This window comes from Dendrobates tinctorius, unplaced genomic scaffold, assembly GCF_039654945.1.
Source record: "Dendrobates tinctorius isolate UK_male_01 unplaced genomic scaffold, ASM3965494v1 ptg000051l, whole genome shotgun sequence".
Classification (NCBI taxonomy): Eukaryota; Metazoa; Chordata; class Amphibia; order Anura; family Dendrobatidae; genus Dendrobates; species Dendrobates tinctorius.
The window spans coordinates 24940467-24956347 of NW_027361719.1; positions in this window are offsets into that span (position 1 = coordinate 24940467).

Sequence of the window (15881 nt, forward strand, 5' to 3'; positions counted from 1 at the left end):
GACTCTCATTTGTTGATTTTCATGGATTTTTGATTTATTATTACTTTTGTCAGATTCAAGTTATTTCTGTCACCATTGTAGGTTTTTCTGTCATTAAACGAGGGGTACCAACAATTTTTTTCCCACGTGTGTAGATGTTTGATTTTATCCATGCATTTTCCATATCTAATTTAAGCCTATGGGGAAAATCCACAAAGATAATGCAATGCATATTAACCCCTTAACGACCAGAGATATTTTTGCTTTTGCATTTTCATTTTTTGCTCCCTTTCTTGCCAGAGCCATAACTTTTTTTTTAATTTTTGGTCAAAATGGCAACGTGAGGGCTTGCTTTTTGCGGGACAAGTTGTACTCTTGAACGATAACATTGGTTTAAAATATCGTGTGCTGAAAAACGGGAAAAAAAATTCCAAGTGCTTTGAAATTGCAAAAAAAGTGCAATCCCATAGTTTTTTTTTACCATGTTCACTAAATGCTAAAACTGACCTGCCACTATGATTCTCCAGGTCATTACTAATTCGGAGACATCAAACATGTATAGGCTCTTTTTTATTTAAGTTGTGATAAAAAATTCCAAAGTTTGTTAAAAAAATTTGCACCATTTTCCGAGATCCTTAGCGTCTCCACTTTTCGTGATCTCGGGTTGGGTGAGGGCTTATTTGTTGCATCCTGAGCTGGCGTTTTTAATTATAATATTTTGGTACATATACTATCTTTTGATCGCCCGTTATGGCATTTTAATGCAATGTTGCAGAGACCAAAAAAACCCGCAATTCTGGTGTTTTGACTTTTTTTCTCTGCGCCGTTTAACGATTGGGTTAATTTTTTTTTATATTGATATATCAGGCGATTCTAAATGCAGCAATACTAAATATGTGTATGTTTGATTTTTTTATTGTTTTATTTTGAATGGGGTAAAAGGGGGGTAATTTGAACTTTTATTTTTTTTAATATTTTTAAAAACTTTTTTTACTTTTTGCATGCTTCAATAGTCTCCATGAGAGGCTAGAAGCTGCACTTGTCTGATTGTCTCTGCTACATACAGGCGAAGATCAGATCATCTGTATGTAGCCGAAATGCTTACTTGCTATGGGCACCGACCACCAGGCGGGGCTCATAGCAATCCGGCTATGACAACCATGGAGGTCTGCTGGAGACCTATGATTGCTAAGTCAACCCATCGGTGACCAGCGATCACGTGACAGGGTCACCGATGGGCAGGATTTCCAGCGCACTTGCCGGAAGCACGAGTTAAATGCCGCTGTCAGAGATTGACAGCGGCATTTAACCAGTTAACAACCACAGGTGGATTGCGATTCCACCCATGGCTGTTACGGACACATGTCTTCTGTATATATCAGGGGGAGTCCAACATCGATGTCAGAAAGGGGTTAACAGCAAGAAAAATTAACACTGTGGATTTCTAAAACATCACTAATCAATTTTCACAGAATTATAAAACAAAGCATGCTCTGACCTACTGCGGGCAGAGTATAAAAGATCACTACAGAAGCGCCGAGCAACGTCATTCTGGTCATTTCCCGTGGCAGAGAACATCAGAGTCATAATGACGTCGCTTGGCACTTGTGCAGAAATATTTTATGCTCCGCCCGCAATAGGGAAGCACAAAGTACTCCTGTGTGAGCCTGTGAGGCTACTGCGCAGACACAACATCTTGTTTTACTATGTGGATGACGCAAGATGCATCATCTTTGTCAATCAAAGCCAGAGGACGGTGATTAGAAGCAGAGAGAAGGCACAAACACTGCAATGAGGACGGCCATTGGGCTGGACTATCGTCATTTAAACAGTACACGAGAGCATATGGTATTTTTGGGCGGTGTACAGTGGGAGTACAGGAGGTGTACAGGAGATTATAGACACGTTTGTGGAGTGCAGCATGAGTGTAGATAAAGATGGTGGCATTTGTTGAGAGACTCAAAAACTGGTAATAGGTTCCTTTTAAGTACCTTTCTTATTTTAGTAGATGTCGGTAGAATTGCAGGAACCAGGATGTCGTCACGGACAGGAGACAGGTCAAGAGTTAGCAAATTTATTAACAGGGTTAAACTCCACGCAGGGAGAGAGAGAGTATGGGAGGTAAGTTATAGAGCAATGTAGGAACTGAAGTAATGGATGGGGAGAACAAGGATAAGGCAAATGTTCAAGAGAGCATAAACTTTGTCGGCTTCTTGATTGCAGCATTTCGGTCTCCAATGGTGGCGCCGACACCAGTGGCACGTGACGTCCTGGAGTTGTCCTGAGTAAACGGAGGTCCGGTTCTTGATGCATGCGGGGAGTCTCTGTTGTCCTAGGTGGGCTCCTGTTCCCATGGTTTCCTCATGTAGGGATCAGTTCAATGGGTGATACCGATGGAGCGTGGCTCTGCTCCGCGGTGTATGCGGGTGAGGAGTCGGGCAGTTCTGGCCTAGTCACTGGTTCTCGGCAGGACTGCACTCACACAGCAGTCACTGGTCTCAAGTGTGAGTCACCTCCAGGAATGGATGACAACGGAGGCTTAGCAGTCTGTCATACCCGAACGGTGGACAAGGTCACAGGGGATATAAAAAGTGGGCCTGTGCTCATGCAATGCCCTCTGGCAAGGCCTGCACCTCACCCTGCTGTGCACTCAGTCTTCCCTCCCAGTCTCCTGTCCTTTTCCCACACACAGCCCTTTTTATGTCAGACCCGACCGGTTACAGTATACCCACACTAACTCAGCTACAAACTCAGGCCACCAGGCCTTGCTGTCTTCTTCCAATGTCCTCAACATCTGGATCAGAGTGCGATTGAACTGTTCACAGGCTCCATTTCCTTGAGGGTGGTAAGGCATCGTCCGAGATTTCCCGATCTAATACAACTGGTGTAACTCTTCCATCACTTTCCCGAGAAAACAAGCACCTTGATCGGAGTGATTTCGCTTTGGACGGCTGTATATCTGGATGAAGTTCTTACAGATGGCATATGCAGTGGATTCGGCAGTCTGGTCCCATGTCGGAGTTACGACAGCAAACTTCGTGAAGTGATCCATCATCACCAAGCAATGTTCATAACCCTGATGCCCTGGGCCAATTGTCAGATAGTCTATCATTAATAGCTCTAGAGGGACTGAAGTCACTATGGTCTGAGTGGGATCCCTCTGTTCCGCCGGCTTGGCCAATTCGCAGCTTCTACATAGCCGACAGGTCTCCTCCACTACGTCCGTAAGTCAAGGATGATAAACTAATCTTTGTAGCCACTTAAATGTCTTCTCTGGACCAAAGTGAGCTCCTCTTTCATGTGCTTCTGTTGCCACATTGGACAGCACCGCTTCAGGGATCAACACCTGCCAGATGACACCCAGCTCCCGCTGAAGTTGGACTCTACGATACAATATCCTGTTCCTCAGCTGGAGTCTTTTCCACTGTCGTAGTATCTGCAGAGCTCCCAGGGACAGAGAATCTCTCTCTTGCTGGCTGGGCAATGCTTTAGCGCCACCCACTGTCTCATCCGAGGGAGTTCTTCGTCTTTTTGTTGTAACCGGACCCACTCATCATGAGATTGTCCCAATATGTACTCTCGGGGCACCATCTGCACTTGCTCCAGCATGTCTGCCACCGTCCTGGAAGAATACCAGAAGTCAGGAACTTATTCAGCCTCCAGCTCTTCGTCCCGGTTGGGCCCAGGCTTCCCTTGAGTCACTCGAGATAAGGCGTCAGCGTGTGAATTCTCGGCTCCCCTCTTATAGGTGATTGTATAGCGAAATTTCGCCATCCGAGCCACCCAGCGTTGCTCCAATGCCCCAAGCTTTGCTCTTTCCACATGAGCTAAAGGATTGTTATCTGTGCGTTACAGAGCTTCCGATCCAGACAAGTATTCAGCAAACTTCTCCATCATGGCCCACACCAACGCCAACAGCTCTAATTTAAAGTAACTGTAGTTATCCGGATTCCTCTTGGAGTCATGGAGGGACCAACTTGGGTAAGCGATTACTCATTCTTTTCTACTCTGGATCTGAGACAGCACAGCTCCAAGTCCATGCAGGCTTCCATCAGTTTGGAGGATAAATGGTTGGGAGAAGTCAGCAAAGGCTAGCACTGGTGATTCAGTCAAGGCCAATTCAAGAGCTCGAAATGCTTCCTCCTGATGCTCTCCCCATTGAACAGTTCTGCTCCTTACACTGGACGATACCCCATTCAACAGCTCTAATAGCGGGTTCACTATGCGAGTAAAGTTCTTCACTAATCGCTGAAAATGTCCGGTGAGAACTTAGAAAGCCCACACGTCCTTCACAGTCTTCGGGGTAGACAAATTCTGTACTGCAGCAATTTTCTCATGGGATGGTCTGACTCCTTCGACAGAAACGACGTGTCCGAAATACTCAATTTGGGTGCAGAACAGATGACATTTCTGGGGCTTTACTTTTAAACCATACTGTTAAAATGACTCAACGCCTGTTCTAGTCTTCGGAGACATTCCTCGAATGAGGCAGCATAAACAATGATATCGTCCAAGTAAATGAGAGTGTCCTGGAAGTTCAAATCACCTAATCACCTTTCCATCAACCGTTGATATGTACCCGGGTCGTTAGTCAGACCGAATGGCATCCGAATTAATTCGTATAAACCCAAGTGGAGTATAAAGGCTGTCTTTGATCGATCCTGCTTGGACCTCAGTACTTGCCAATAGCCACTGGCTAGATACAATGTGGAGAAGTATTTGACGCTTCCCAGGGCAAACAAGGACTCTTCAATCCTTGGTAGCGGGTAGGAATCTCATACAGTGCAGGCGTTGAGTTTGCGGTAGTCCGCACAAAAGCTCAGCGTACCATCTTTCTTTCACACCAGCACGATAAGGGCAGCCCAAGGGCTCTGACTCTCTAGGATTACACCATTTTGCAGCATCTGTGTCAGCATTCCTTTGACCTCCTGATGCAGTGGAATTTGACGGTACCGTTCTCTTATGGGTGCAGTGTTTCCAGCTGGAATCTTGTGCGTGATCACTGTGGTGCAGCCAAAATCATCTTCATTGCGTGCGAACACATCCTGTTATCGCTCTAACAGAGCTTCTACCTGCTGGACCTGCTATGAAGTGAGTTCTGTCAATTCAGCCCACATTTATTCCAGAATTCAGCAGCCCTCTTGCTGGTGTCAAGGCTCGAGTACCAGAGTAGTATCTGCGGCCACCGTCCATGGATCTCTATGTTTTACTGTCAATTGCACAGCCTGTGGCGATATCAATTCTTCCAGCATGCCCAAGACTTGAGCCACTTCACTTCTGGGTGGGAGTGTGACATCATTTTCTCCCAAATTGACACAGCACACAAGGACCATCCCGTTGTGCACAGTAGCTAACGTCCGTGCCACAAGGAGCCCCGAAGGTAATTGCTCTGCATTGGCTGGCTCTATCTGAACCTCGATTGCTTCAAGAGAGGTACAAGTCCTGATGTTCAGAGTAAGCACTGTTTGTCCTGGTGGCAAAACCTGATTAATAGAGACTGGAACAATTACTTTTCCCAATGTCTTTCCACAGTTAGAGGTCTCTTGGGCTTGGGCTGCCCAGATTAGCTGCTGGTATACCTTCCTTTGAGGGATGCGAGAGCCCCATTGTTTCAGGAACAGGTCTGCAGACTCATTGATGAGAAGGCTCCCGAATTCTTTTAGCACGTTCATGCCTTGCATGACACTGTGTCCATAACCCACATCTCCAGTGGTCAGCACCACCCCCTTTAGACCTAGATCTTTACCGCAGACCGTTATCTGCATCCAGACCACCACTGCGTCCGGGCCCCATTCAGGCCGCATCGCCTCAGTAAAGTGTCGTCAGAGGTATGCTTCAGGCATCGTGGTTACCTGTGAGCCAGGATCGACCAGATAGCATACAGCCCAGCCATCAATCTCACCCAGAGGAGAGAGGACACATGGAAACAAGATTTGTGGGATTTCTAGTACTCCTTCTTGACTGTTCAGGCTCCGGGCGGCATCTCCCAGGCTCAGAGTCTCCTAGTTTAACGGATAGCTTTGTAGAGGCCTACTCCATAGTGCACAACCCTGAGCTATATGTCTGGTTTCTCCACAGTTGTAACACGTGGGAGGCCCTTCTTGCCAAGGCATTCTCATCTCACAACGGGGAACCGGCTCGCTTCTGCTCGCAGGCAAACTCATGGTAACTATGTTTTTTTTTTTTTAAATCTGCCAACTCTTCACATATATGCTGAATCTCCTTTCGCAATTCTTCCACCTATTGGGGTGTAGTGGCCATTATCGCAGATACCTCTCTGCTTCAGACCTTCCCCGCTGGGACTGTCACCACCTGCTCTTGCTCACGCGTGCGCGCTTCGCTCCCTACTTCTGAGAAAGTCATGTGTGGATTTACCCGCAAGCGCTCCCACAGAGCCTGTTTTAACAGCATGTCTCGCAAGCCTGTCACCAACTGGTCCCGCAGCACTATGTCAGTAGACCCTATGCTTGCGCTGTCTTTTCTAGTAATGGCAGTATTGATCTCCTGTAGTGCATTCATGTATTGGGTCACCGTCTCCCCCTCTCTTTGAACCCAGCTCCGTGGGGTCCCCATGTGTCTCCTCCAGAATCTGTAATACTTTGTCAAAGGTGTCTCGCGCCCAGGGGGGTCGAAGCATAACAGAATCCCTTGCTTCCCCATCTAAAGCCATCATGGCAACCTCCGCCTCTAGTGCAGGGGTCATGGGGTGCATCTTTATCATCCCCTTAACCCATTCAGTCCAGCTCCATAGCATAGTATTGTTCCCAGTAAACTTCAGGTGGTTATTTAGCATTGTCCCCAGGGATATACTGGACCTAGGGCCCATCCCAACTGCTTGGTCTGCCGCCTCCATGCTGTTGAACAACATCCTGCCGACTGCGCCAAATGTAGAATTGCAGGAACTGGGATGTCGTCACGGACAGGAGGCAGATCAAGAGTTAAGAAATTTATTAACAGGGTTAAACCCCATGCAGGGAGAGCGGGAGTATGAGAGGTAAAGTATACAGCAATGTGGGAACGGAAGGAATGGATGGGGAGAACAAAGGAACAAGGATAAGGCGAATGTTCAAGAGAGCGTAAGCTTAGTCTGTCGGCTTCTTGAATGCAGCGTCTTGGTCTCCAATGGTGGCACTGACACCAGCTGCACGTGACATCCTGGAGTTGTCCTGAGTAGACTTCCTTCATCAGGGTAGTAATTCCGAAACACGCGTCAGGGAGTGTGCTGTGACAGCCACTAGACGGACCTTAAAAATATACCACGGTAATTTATCCCACCATTGAATCTCTTTTTGCAGTGTCACTTTATGTTTTCTATTTGCACTAAGACACTTTAAAATAGTTTTCTCCATATCGATGTGATTTTTTTTATCACAAACTGCACCTACAGTGGGGCAAAAAAGTATTTAGTCAGTCAGCAATAGTGCAAGTTCCACCACTTAAAAAGATGAGAGGCGTCTGTAATTTACATCATAGGTAGAACTCAACTATGGGAGACAAACTGAGAAAAAAAAATCCAGAAAATCACATTGTCTGTTTTTTTTTCATTTTATTTGCATATTATGGTGGAAAAATAAGTATTTGGTCAGAAACAAAATTTCATCTCAATACTTTGCATATATAGGAAGGAGAGAAGTCCGGCTTTCAGGATCGCGCTGTTCCAGTCCAAAGTTCACAAGGAGTTAATCCAAGGACCAAGCAATGATTATAACTTTCTTTTTATTCCAAAAACTCTACGCGTTTCGTGTACACACTGTACACTTCCTCAGGAGCAAAGTTACACTGGCATCACATTCCATTCTCCTTATATACTAACTCCCCCAGGAAGTGAGGTAGGTGCTCATTGCACTTAAAAAAATTCACACATAACTATCAACATAATGTAAAATCACAAAAATCACTAAATTTCATCTATAAAACACACTTATATAAAAACACACATATGTAAAACTTCACACTAGAAAAAATGTAAAACATTATAATAAAATTATGATTATACTCAATAAAAGTCTAAAATTCTTGGTACATCATATCAATTAGCAGATCAACACTCACAAATCTCTTATATAACTGCACTTATATTTTCCTTTCAGTATTAACCCTTCATTCAACATATTATACTTTTACTTTCCTTATATTTCAGGCAGATGATCATATATTAATTAATGTATGTACTCCTATGCGGATTTGATCCTGCACAGCAGACCCATGCTCTGCACTCAAGAAACTTTTCTGTTCTCTCAGCCAAAGGCTCCATTCTTAGCAGACAAATATGCAGAGCATCAAAATTATTTAAAGATGTCAGATATTTCATTTAAACCGTATGGTTGCAGAGTCTGCAACCTGTGAATCCAGTAAATTTCCTTTCTCATCAGAATGACACTCCTGTTCACAGTGTCTTCTGAAACATAATCAATTGGGGCCACTTTAATACATGGTTTCTTCCCATGTTTTATAGTGCAATGTTTTGATACTCCATGGAACATAAAACCTTCAATTATATTGTGTCTGTTTGAATTCATGCGGTTATGCAGTTCTTGTGTGGTTTTACCCACATACTGTAAACCACATTCGCTTTTACAGTATGTCTGCTAAGAATTAGAGTAGTATTGGCATCTGATAATTGTGTGATGTCCATGCTATAACATTACAGCAAGGGAATGATCATATCGCTAACATATAAAGAGATACAATCGGCGGCATTTTACTATGATTGGAATAGTTGGCTGTGCCTTGAAAAGGAACTGACAGCTCTGGAGATGTGGATCCTTTGGCTGAGAGAACAGAAAAGTTTCTTGAGTGCAGAGCATGGGTCTGCTGTGCAGGATCGAATCCGCATAGGAGTACATACATTAATATATGATCATCTGCCTGAAATATAAGGAAAGTAAAAGTATAACATGTTGAATGAAGGGTTAATACTGAAAGGAAAATATAAGTGCAGTTATATAAGAGATTTGTGAATGTTGTTCTGCTAATTGATATGATGTACCAAGAATTTTAGACTTTTATTGAGTATAATCATAATTTTATTATAATGTTTTACATTTTTTCTAGTGTGAAGTTTTACATATGTGTGTTTTTATATAAGTGTGTTTTATAGATGAATTTTAGTGATTTTTGTGATTTTACATTATGTTGATAGTTATGTGTGAATTTTTTTAAGTGCAATGAGCACCTACCTCACTTCCTGGGGGAGTTAGTATATAAGGAGAATGGAATGTGATGCCAGTGTAACTTTGCTCCTGAGGAAGTGTACAGTGTGTACACGAAACGCGTAGAGTTTTTGGAATAAAAAGAAAGTTATAATCATTGCTTGGTCCTTGGATTAACTCCTTGTGAACTTTGGACTGGAACAGCGCGATCCTGAAAGCCGGACTTCTCTCCTTCCTATATATGCAATTCTAGTGACCGGCTGATTGCTGCAGTTCATCGGATCCTACCCATTTGTGCTTATGGTTGTTGTGTTCCACACAACTGAACCAGGTGAGTGGATCCATATCTGTTGAAACGTTTATATCATTGGATAAGACCCTATTGTGCGCTTCTGTCTCCCCCTTTTTTATATCTCAATACTTTGTGATATATCCTTTGTTGGCAATGACAGAGGTCAAACGTTTTCTGTAAGTCTTCACAAGGTTGCCACACACTGTTGTTGGTATGTTGGCCCATTCCTCCATGCAGATCTCCTCTAGAGCAGTGATGTTTTTGGCTTTTCGCTTGGCAACACGGACTTTCAACTCCCTCCAAAGGTTTTCTATATGGTTGAGATCTGGAGACTGGCTAGGCCACTCCAGGACCTTGAAATGCTTCTTACGAAGCCACTCCTTCGTTGCCCTGGCGGTGTGCTTTGGATCATTGTCATGTTGAAAGACTCAGCCACGTTTCATCTTCAATGCCGTTGCTGATGGAAGGAGGTTTGCACTCAAAATCTCACGATACATGGCCCCATTCATTCTTTCATGTACCCGGATCAGTCGTCCTGGCCCCTTTGCAGAGAAACAGCCCCAAAGCATGATGTTTCCACCACCTTGCTTTACAGTAGGTATGGTGTTTGATGGATGCAACTCAGTATTCTTTTTCCTCCAAACACGATAAGTTGTGTTTCTACCAAACAGTTCCAGTTTGGTTTCATCAGACCATAGGAAATTCTCCCAAAACTCCTCTGGATCATCCAAATGCTCTCTAGCAAACTTCAGACGGGCCCGGACATGTACAGGCTTAAGCAGTGGGACATGTCTGGCACTGCAGGATCTGAGTCCATGGTGGCGTAGTGTGTTACTTATGGTAGGCCTTGTTACATTGGTCCCAGCTCTCTGCAGTTCATTCACTAGGTCCCCCCGCGTGGTTCTGGGATTTTTGCTCACCGTTCTTGTGATCATTCTGACCCCACGGGGTGGGATTTTGCGTGGAGCCCCAGATCGAGGGAGATTATCAGTGGTCTTGTATGTCTTCCATTTTCTAATTATTGCTCCCACAGTTGATTTCTTCACTCCAAGCTGGTTGGCTATTGCAGCTTCAGTCTTCCCAGCCTGGTGCAGGGCTACAATTTTGTTTCTGGTGTCCTTTGACAGCTCTTTGGTCTTCACCATAGTGGAGTTTGGAGTCAGACTGTTTGAGGGTGTGCACAGGTGTCTTTTTATACTGATAACAAGTTTAAACAGGTGCCATTACTACAGGTAATGAGTGGAGGAAAGAGGAGACTCTTAAAGAAGAAGTTACAGGTCTGTGAGAGCCAGAAATCTTGATTGCTTGTTTCTGACCAAATACTTATTTTCCACCATAATATGCAAATAAAATGAAAAAAAAACAGACAATGTGATTTTCTGGATTTTTTTTTTCTCAGTTTGTCTCCCATTGTTGAGGTCTACCTATGATGTAAATTACAGACGCCTCTCATCTTTTTAAGTGGTGGAACTTGCACTATTGCTGACTGACTAAATACTTTTTTGCCCCACTGTACATGCTCAGTAGTAGTGACCAGTGCTGTGGAGTCGTAGATGAGATGAATCTGTGCTGCGCTTTATGTACATGCTCAGTAGTGACCAGTGCTGTGGGGTTGTAGATGAGATGAATCGCGCTGCGCTTTATGTACATGCTCAGTAGTGACCAGTGCTGTGGAGTCGTAGATGAGATGAATCAGTGCTGCACTTTATGTACATGCTCAGTAGTGACCAGTGCTGTGGAGTCGTAGATGAGATGAATCTGTGCTGCACTGTATGTACATGCTCAGTAGTGACCAGTGCTGTGGAGTCATAGATGAGATGAATCTGTGCTGCACTTTATGTACATGCTCAGTAGTGACCAGTGCTGTGGAGTCGTAGATGAGATGAATCTGTGCTGCGCTTTATGTACATTATCAGTAGTGACCAGTGCTGTGGAGTCGTAGATGAGATGAATCTGTGCTGCACTGTATGTACATGCTCAGTAGTGACCAGTGCTGTGGAGTCATAGATGAGATGAATCTGTGCTGCACTTTATGTACATGCTCAGTAGTGACCAGTGCTGTGGAGTCGTAGATGAGATGAATCTGCACTGCGCTTTATGTACATGCTCAGTAGTGACCAGTGCTGTGGAGTCGTAGATGAGATGAATCTGTGCTGCACTGTATGTACATGCTCAGTAGTGACCAGTGCTGTGGAGTCATAGATGAGATGAATCTGTGCTGCACTTTATGTACATGCTCAGTAGTGACCAGTGCTGTGGAGTCATAGATGAGATGAATCTGTGCTGCACTTTATGTACATGCTCAGTAGTAGTGACCAGTGCTGTGGAGTTGTAGATGAGATGAATCTGTGCTGCGCTTTATGTACATTATCAGTAGTGACCAGTGCTGTGGAGTTGTAGATGAGATGAATCTGTGCTGCACTTTATGTACATGCTCAGTAGTGACCAGTGCTGTGGAGTCATAGATGAGATGAATCTGTGCTGCACTTTATGTACTGTATACAAGCAATCAATATGTTTTTCACTTCTTTTATGAACTATTGTATTTATACTTTTTTATTCACTCTTGATTCAATTGGGAATTTTTTATTTACGTTCTTATTTTGATTTTTTTAATTGGATATTTTACCTGGATTATATAACATCATGAATTGATTAACATTTATCTCTATTGGTCCGTCAAATATATATATATATCTAATATATAAAGCTCAAAGTGTGTATTTATGTATGTGTGCGTGTATGTATGTGTGTGTGTATGTCCGGGATAGGCATCCGCACCGTCGCAGCTACAGCCGCAAAATTCGGCACAGTCGCACGTCTGGACCCCGAGAGCATCCTAAGCTATGCTGTGAGGCAAAATTTTTACCCCGCGCGTTCCAATTCACCAAACAATTTTGGGTATGCCCATATACCCATCATACATATCCTCCATCCCATAGTCGAGTGCCCATATACCCATCACACATCCTCCATCCCATAGTCCCATGCCCATATACCCATCGTCCATATACCCATCATACATATTCTCCATCTCATAGTCCCATGCCCATATACCCATCATACATATTCGCCATCCCATAGTCGAGTGCCCATATACCCATCACACATCCCTCATCTCATAGTCCCATGCCCATATACCCATCATACATATCCTCCATCCCATAGTCCAGTGCCCATATACCCATCACACATCCTCCATCCCATAGTCCTGTGCTCATATACATATCCGTCATCCCATAGTCCTGTGCCCATATACCCGTCAAACATATCCTCCATCCCATAGTCAAGTGCCCATGTACCCATCACACATCCTCCATCCCATAGTCCTGTGCCCATATACATATCCGCCATCCCATTGTCCCGTGCCCATATACCCGTCATACATATCCTCCATCCCATAGTCCAGTGCCCATATACCCATCACACATCCTCCATCCCATAGTCAACCATTATGACATCATAATGAGCGGCGGCAGGGCTTGCAACCTATGATGACATCAGCGTCACCATGGCAACCATTGTGACATCATAATGAGGGGCGGGGCTTAATACGCACACAATTTTTCCCCAGTATGCAAATAGGGGCATTATGACTTCATTATGAGGGGCGGGGCTTGACGCGCACACACTTTTTCCCCAGTATGTAGATGGGGGCAAATTTGTTTGGTGAATTGGAACGCGCGGGGTTAAAATTTCGCCTCACAACATAGCTTTGGACGCTCTCGGGGTCCAGACGTGCGACTGTGCCAAATTTTGTGGCTGTAGCTGCGACAGTGCGGATGCCTATCCCGGTCATACACACACACACATACATACACACACATACATACATACACACTTTGAGCTTTATATATTAGATATATATATATCTCTAATATTTAAAGCTCAATGTGGATATGTGTGTATGTATGTATGTCCGGGATTGGCATCTGCACTGTCGCAGCTACAGCCATAAAATCTGGCACAGTCACACGTCTGGACCCCGAGAGCGTCATAGGCTATGTTGTGAGGTGAAATTTTAACCCTGCACGTTCCAATTCACCAAACAATTTTGCCCCTATCTACATAATGGGGAAAAAGTGTATGTATGTATTGGCATCTGCACCGTCGTAGCTACAGCCACAAAATTTTGCATAGTCACACGTCTGGACCCCGAGAGCATCATAGGCTATGTTGTGAGGAAAAATTTTAACCCCGCACGTTCCAAATCACCAAACAATTTTGCTCCTATCTACATAATGGGGGAAAAAGTGAAAGGAAAAGTGTTGGAGGCAAATTGACAGCTGCTAGATGTGAACAAGGGGGACTTAAAGAATGAGAGTGATGGCGCCAAAGAGTATATACCATACAGTTGCTAAGGTGGGGCCCTGATATGGGATACTCACCAGACACGGGGATATGAACACACACACAAAATGCGCCACACACTACCACGTGCTTCAACACATATACCACCCTCAGCACACATTTCACCACACATACACCAACCTCGCCACATAAAAGTGGAAACACAAAAGTCGCCACTCAAAACTCACCACGCTGTCCCAGAGCTGTTTATAAGATGAAAAATGAGCTGTGATTGGTTGCTATCAGCATCAGTTTTCTTTGTAGACAGTTGTGGTAACTGAGGCCTATTATTCTTATCATTTCTATGGTGTTATCGTCCTTCTGTAAAGCTGGAAATAACACAATTTATTACCGTGCCAACACAGACCACCCTCTGACACAGACTGCAGGGGGGCCCAGTATCACACAGGATAGGATTAGATACACGGCTCAGCAGTCAGTATCACACAGGATAGGATTAGATGCACCGTTTTTTATGTGCAATATAATCATTATAATTTGTTATAACTAACCAACTATGCCCAGGCAACTCCAGGCTCTTCAGCTAGTATATATATATATATATATATATATATATATATATATATATATATTTATATATATACTGTAGATATATACAGTGGGGAAAAAAAGTATTTAGTCAGTCAGCAATAGTGCAAGTTCCACCACTTAAAAAGATGAGAGGCGTCTGTAATTTACATCATAGGTAGACCTCAACTATGGGAGACAAACTGAGAAAAAAAAATCCAGAAAATCACATTGTCTGTTTTTTTTTCATTTTATTTGCATATTATGGTGGAAAATAAGTATTTGGTCAGAAACAAAACTTCATCTCAATACTTTGTGATATATCCTTTGTTGGCAATGACAGAGGTCAAACGTTTTCTGTAAGTCTTCACAAGGTTGCCACACACTGTTGTTGGTATGTTGGCCCATTCCTCCATGCAGATCTCCTCTAGAGCAGTGATGTTTTTGGCTTTTCGCTTGGCAACACGGACTTTCAACTCCCTCCAAAGGTTTTCTATAGGGTTGAGATCTGGAGACTGGCTAGGCCACTCCAGGACCTTGAAATGCTTCTTACGAAGCCACTCCTTCGTTGCCCTGGCGGTGTGCTTTGGATCACTGTCATGTTGAAAGACCCAGCCACGTTTCATCTTCAATGCCCTTGCTGATGGAAGGAGGTTTGCACTCAAAATCTCACGATACATGGCCCCATTCATTCTTTCATGTACCCGGATCAGTCGTCCTGGCCCCTTTGCAGAGAAACAGCCCCAAAGCATGATGTTTCCACCACCATGCTTTACAGTAGGTATGGTGTTTGATGGATGCAACTCAGTATTCTTTTTCCTCCAAACACGACAAGTTGTGTTTCTACCAAACAGTTCCAGTTTGGTTTCATCAGACCATAGGACATTCTCCCAAAACTCCTCTGGATCATCCAAATGCTCTCTAGCAAACTTCAGACGGGCCCGGACATGTACAGGCTTAAGCAGTGGGACACGTCTGGCACTGCAGGATCTGAGTCCATGGTGGCGTAGTGTGTTACTTATGGTAGGCCTTGTTACATTGGTCCCAGCTCTCTGCAGTTCATTCACTAGGTCCCCCCGCGTGGTTCTGGGATTTTTGCTCACCGTTCTTGTGATCATTCTGACCCCACGGGGTGGGATTTTGCGTGGAGCACCAGATCGAGGGAGATTATCAGTGGTCTTGTATGTCTTCCATTTTCTAATTATTGCTCCCACAGTTGATTTCTTCACTTCAAGCTAGTTGCCTATTGCAGATTCAGTCTTCCCAGCCTGGTGCAGGGCTACAATTTTGTTTCTGGTGTCCTTTGACAGCTCTTTGGTCTTCACCATAGTGGAGTTTGGAGTCAGACTGTTTGAGGGTGTGCACAGGTGTCTTTTTATACTGATAACAAGTTTAAACAGGTGCCATTACTACAGGTAATGAGTGGAGGAAAGAGTTGACTCTTAAAGAAGAAGTTACAGGTCTGTGAGAGCCAGAAATCTTGATTGCTTGTTTCTGACCAAATACTTATTTTCCACCATAATATGCAAATAAAATGAAAAAAAAACAGACAATGTGATTTTCTGGATTTTTTTTTCTCA